Genomic DNA, 6,331 nt, shown 5'->3' with positions numbered 1-6,331 from the left:
CAGGCTGGTCTCTGTTTGGAATCAAGTCTAAACTCTTCCCAACATCCATAAATACATTTTTAGCATCTAGAATAGAAAGTAGATGATCTTAGTGCCTATCACATGAGGGCGCCAGTGTCAAACTTTTCACAATGTCATATGAAGCTCTTTTCACAGAGTCCCCCAAAAAAACAAGAAACCTGGATTGGTGTCACACTGGATGGAATTGGGTTGTCTGTAGGCAAGCTCTGGAACTTGCCTGATGGGTCAAAGTGTGAGCTGGGAGAACTGAATGAAGGTGATACTCGATTAAGGTTGGAGCCAATAGGTTGGAATTGACTAATTATCGCAAGACTTGAGACAATGGTCAGGTGAGCTGGAGTTGGATGATGAGATTTGATTCAAGGGTAAGTAAGGCAGGGCCAAGGTTAGAAGGATAAGAGGAAATAGAGGCTGTGATTTTTAACTGAAGGGAGGCAAATCAAATAGACAGAAGTTAATTCTAATAATGCTATGATATGAGGCTGTATGAGAAGAGGAATGGATGCCTGGTCAGTGAAATGTCCAAGCTGGAGAAGTTGAAAAGTCATCTAGGGACAGGGAGCCAGGTTAATATCAGAAGCAATAGCTGGACTTTTTCCCAGGAAGGCAAAGTTAACTTTACATGTAGTACTAACTCTGAATGAGTGAATGAGAGAAAAAGCATTTATTAAGCATGTAACATGTGGGAAGCACTGTGCTAAGACCCAGAGAAACCAAAGGAAAGCAAGGTCTTTCAGTGTGTTCTCTTTCACATTCTAAAGAGGGAGTTAATGCCTGTTATAGGTCAAGAAAGTCTCAGGGCAGGGAACCATGACAGAGCTGATAGTATAAAAACTTTTTCTTTCTCTCCTTTCTTCCCTCCTTCTCTTTGTCTCTCTCCCCACCCGCCCCCCTTTCCATCTTAGTAACAACTCTAAATCAGAAGGAAAAGGCAATCAAGGTTAATGACTTGCCCAGGGTCACACATCTAGAAAATATCTGAGGTCAAATTTGAATCTAGGTCCTTCTGACCTCAGGTCTGGTGCTTTATCTGCTGTGCCACCAACCTAGACCATCTTACTGTATCTAACGCTGAACCATTTGACAGTGCCAAGGATTTTAGTGGTGAGAAATCCGTAGTTGCTGAGGAGATCTTGGCTGCAATACCTGAGGAGGAAGTTGCCTGGCCACATCTCCACAAGGGTTCCTTCACTGGAGTGTGGCTTGGAGACCAAGCAGAAATCATGGCCAGTAATTTGTGGGTGCTGCTGTTCCAAAAAGAAAGTTTACTGGCCAGCAATTGGTATTGGGGAAGGGGGCAGAAGAACACTTTCTTTTATAAGGATTGTTTACCTTGATAATGGCTGCAGGGTCTAAGCTAAAAACAGGGCTGGTGGTTTCTGCTATTTCCAGGGCTTTTGGGGCTCAGGGACCTGAGCTCTCTCCCACCAAGGCCCGTGGAGAGGTGTTGGTTGAGGCGGTTAATGCCATTTTCTGTCTCTTCCTTAGAGTGCCTAGACTATTTCAGCTAGGCTGGCTTACCTATCCAACAAATGGTGGTTGGTCAGCAGTGAGGGTTAGGCAAAGAATCAGGTGTGCCTACACCCATTCATAATTTTATAAATTAATTACCAATTCACACATATATTTATGTTTATGCTTACACACACACACACACACACACACACACACACACACACATACACACACATGCGTGTATGTATTTGTATCTATAGCTTGTGTTCCACTCTGAAATTCCCTGGGTTACTGAGTTTATATAAATTTATATAAGGTTTAAGTTCCCACTATATGCCTACTCAAATGACAGATCTGGCAAGAATCAAATAGCCAAGTATTTAATTGGGACAAAATAGCAAGGGAATATCAAGCAAGAGGAAATGTTCAGTCCCCTGAACATAAATGAGTAATATCTCTCAAAGCCCTCTTGCTGATGGGGAAAGATTCTGGGCCTCCTCCCTACCAGATCCTTAGAAAACTCAGATTCTAGGAGCATGTTTCTAATACAAGGCCATGCAAATTGTAATGAGCCTCCAAGAGGTCAAGAAGACACTAGAATTACTGTACAGGGAAGAGAAAATATTGATATTTTATGTCATACATCTCCCTACACTAAGATTTTGTAGTCATTTGTCTTGAGGTGACAACTGAAGTCATAGGAATGGTTAAATTCACCAAGGGAGAAAATGTAGGAAGAGAAGAGAGGGAGGAACCCAGTGACACAAGTTTAAGATTTTGGGGATATTGATGGGGATAATATCTGGTTGCTAGATATTATCTTGTTTTATTTTGTGTCAAATTGGCTGATGTAGGTTTAGCTCTTGGCATGGTTTTCCATCCCTCTATGTCTGTTCTCGAATATCTTTCTGCTCATAGGTTGGCTTCATTCATAAGTAAAGAAAGAGATTAGTGTCACTTAGGACTCGATAGGTTTTATAATCAGTTGGTCAGTACTCACCTATAGTAACTCTTCTCAGGTGTCTAGAATACACATTTTTTTTTTGTTTTTTTTAAAACTACTTTTGCTTGTTTTCAATACTTTTAAAAATGTTTATCCAACTGAGGTTTATTGATTGATGCCCTTTGTTGTAAAATCACATCAGTTTCTGCATTATTCTCACTTCCCCTCCCTTTCCTTTGTAACCAAGATTAAAAAAAGAAAGAGGAAAAAAATTCAGTAGATCCACCAACAGATTTAACAAATCCGTCTTTAATCTTTGCTTTTCTTGAAATCTATTTTAACTTTGTAGGATAGGGGATAGGGGATAGACTTTGAATTTCCTTGGTATAAAGAACTCCTAGATCAAAAATCTCTTCTACAGATTTATTATGTTTGTGCCATTTTAGGGGTTTACTGAGTTGCCTAGAGCAGTGATGGGCAAACTACAGCCAGTGGGCCAGATATAGCCCCCTGAAATGGTCTATCCGGCTGCGCACACGTGTGACATTATTCCTAATCTGATGAATACAATGAGCAGGATACAATACAACAAAACTTCAAAAGTGTTGCCTTAGAAACAGACTGACAGATGAGCATTTCCTTTCCTTTGGCCCCCTCTTTAAAAAGTTTGCCCATCACTGGCCTAGACTAGAGCATTGAGAGTTTAAATGACTTGCCCATAATCTCCTACCCAACCAACATGTCAGAGGAGAGACTTGAACCTATGTCTCACTGGGCCTAAATCAGGCACTCTCTCTATCATGTCATGTTGCATCTCTCATTAACTTTGTCAATAGTCTCCCAAATAGAGAGGTTTTAAATTCTAAATAAACTAGGTCTATCCAGAGAAGTTGTGATTGTTTAGTTATGTGTGACTCTTTGTGACTCCTGTAATGCAAAAGATGCAAGAGAGAAGTTTTTGCTCTTGCAGGGGGTGCCAACTGAAAACTTCTGGCTGTTGAGCCTTAGATTCTAAGAGAAAGTTCAGTTGGACCCTGACGCTTGAGCAGGGCGGAAGGGTCAACCACAGCTCTATTTGGCTTTCAGTTTGCTTTGCCCTGTGCCTTATCTTTGGATAATTTGAACCTAGCTAACCTATCTGGACCTCTCCCTGACCTTCTCCATATTACTTCCCTGTTTCCCTGCCTGTTTTCCCGGGGCTCTGGGAGGCAGGGTAGCTTTCGGGTTTTTAGTGTAAAGACTTTGTGGGTTTAGTTTTCCCCAACAGGCAAGTAGGACATCCTTGATTTCAAACTATCCCTTCAGTATACCCTCTACCTTAAAAGCAGCCAAATCTTCCCAGGCTGAGAGAGCAGGTTCTCTCTCAGTCTAACCCATTCCTGAGACCCTCCCCCAACTTGAGTTTCTCCCTAGCAACTGTCAGAAACCCCAAACCCTTCTCTCCTTCCAGACCAATCCTGGAACATTAATAAATCCTTGGTTACCTAATTAGACCCTCTGGAGAATCTTGTGTTGAAGAATTAGGCAAGGGTGAAGGGGGAGGAATAATTCTCTTTATTTCCTGAGGGAAACTGGAGGCATCCATCTTGGGAGGAAGTAGTTGCCCAATGCTTCCTCCTGAATCCCTTCAATTTCACTGACAGGGAGGAGCCTTGTGATTCCTCCTTTGAGGACTTGAGAAACTGACAAGAAAGCCCTCAAGTCAGATTCAAACCACTTCTGACTGACCCTATTCCTTGTGTCTGTAAAAGTACCTTTCCTGCCTGGAAGGGTTCAGCCTATTACCCCAGTATCCTCTGTCTCTAGCCTGGGTGTCTAGTCTGTGTCAGCTGCCTCTACTGAACACCTCACCCTGTACCCTTACCATCCTAATATCGCCTTGTCCATTCCTCCCTAAACTCAGCCATCTCTTTCATTCCTCTCCTATTACCTCAATCACCTTTTACCCCTCCATCACTCAGCAAGGGAAGGAGATTACCCCCAACTTAGTGTACCTCCCTTTTTATCCATAACACTCCATGGAACATACTGTCCATAGAATTTTCTTGGCAAAGATACTGGTATGGTTTGCCATTTTCTTCTCCAGTGGATTAAGGCAAACAGAGGTTAAATAAATTCCCCAGTGTCACACAATTAGTTAATAAGTATCTGAGATAAAATTTGAAATTGGAACACACGTCTTCCTGACTCCAAGTCCAGTGCTCTATCCATTGAGCCATCTACCTGCCCCTCTTCTTCTGTAGGAAAGGTGAAGAGGAAAAAGAAAGAGAATAGAAGGGAAGGAGAGAGAAAATAGAGAGAGCAAAGACTAAGATTAAGACTAAGACTAAAATAGAGAGAGCAAAGACTAAAAGGGAGTGGCAAAATGCCATCAACTGATCTTAGACATGGCCAACTCTAGACAAGACTGTAAAATTGAAAGAACTCTCTCTTCTTCCTCTACTTTTTTGAGCCCCTTTCCTCTGCCTTGTGGAGTTGCTGTCCCACTTCAGGGACTTAATATTCTCATGTTCTATTCTGTATTCTCACTTATGAAAACCCATTCTCAGACTGATAAACTTCATATTTAAGTATAAATGACTCATAAGACTTAATGAATTATTTCCTCTAGGGGCATTTGTATCATAACAAGGGAACAGAAACCGCCAAGTCAAAAGAAGAAACTCATAACTGGCAGGGTCATCAAGCTGGCAAAGAAGGTTTTTTTTTTTTAGAAGATATTTATATCTGATATTCACATGGTAGGATTTAAAAAGAAAAAATCATCGCTTTGGGAAGCTGGCCCTGAAATTGTTGCCCCTACGTCATATGTGGGTTATCTAAACCAGAACCAGGGAATATGAAGAAGAGATTGTTCAGGGCAAGTCAGCCATCAGTCATCCTAATGTTTGGGTTTTGTGCCTTGGTTTATTTCAAGTTCACAGATTCATTTTGCTAAATTTCTTTCTGTGGGAAAATATAAGTCAGGTGCAATAAATTCATGAGTAGAAACGAAACTAGAAAGCATGCTCACTCTTTAATATACACAGGTCCTGGTGAAAGTAATTTCCATTTGCACCAGTGAAGAAATGTGAAACAGTTGAAAAATGTTCCATTTATTTATTTTTAAGTATTAAACAAGCTTGTATTGAAACAAAATAACAAAAGTAAATTGTTATCAACAGTTGACAGATAATGAAATATTCAATCTCTGAAAAAGTGGTTGAAAATACTTTTTAAAAACCATGACTAAAATCATTATCGTTTTCTAAAATGGTCCATATATTTTTATCTATACACGTTGCCTCTGTGGACCCTTGCTAAAGATGCTACTATGTTTAAAAGACAAGACCTTCTCCTAGTTATGAGATTTTCAAAGTGAGGCCCCAGAGTACTATTTACAAAAGCTTCCAGCTGGTTGCACATTTTTTCGCTTTTGTTCAGAGGTCAGCTCACTCCTTACAGGTTGCCTACTTTGACAGGATTGCACAATACCAAGTAGAGTCAACTTGGGATTCTCCAGGTATGAACTGTTGGAAGCATAGCACTGGAAGTTTGGCTTAGCAGGAAAACTGGCCAAGGGAAGGGGCCCATCACGTTGGCCTGGCTTTATGGAGTACTGGTGGTCTTCAAACATCTGAACCACTTGGCCTCCTTAGCCTGGTGTGGACAATCAAGAGTTGACTGCAATTACTAACATACCTCCTACACTATTTACATACAACTGGCTAGAAAAGAAAGAAAAGGTTTAAAGTTCTTAACACTCACCCAGAGAGGCATACAGACATATGCACAGACATACATAATTAGGGCTAATTTCTGCTCCCTTAAGTCAATGGCAAGCACACTTTAGGTACCCACTCCTTCAGTCAGAATTTAGCCCGTGGTTTGGCTGCAAGTTAGATACACTACTAACAAAACCATTTTAAAAAC

Source organism: Gracilinanus agilis, chromosome 1, assembly GCF_016433145.1.
Source record: "Gracilinanus agilis isolate LMUSP501 chromosome 1, AgileGrace, whole genome shotgun sequence".
Taxonomy (NCBI): Eukaryota; Metazoa; Chordata; class Mammalia; order Didelphimorphia; family Didelphidae; genus Gracilinanus; species Gracilinanus agilis.
The sequence above is the reverse complement of the archived record's forward strand: the minus strand, read 5'-3'. Positions refer to the sequence as shown.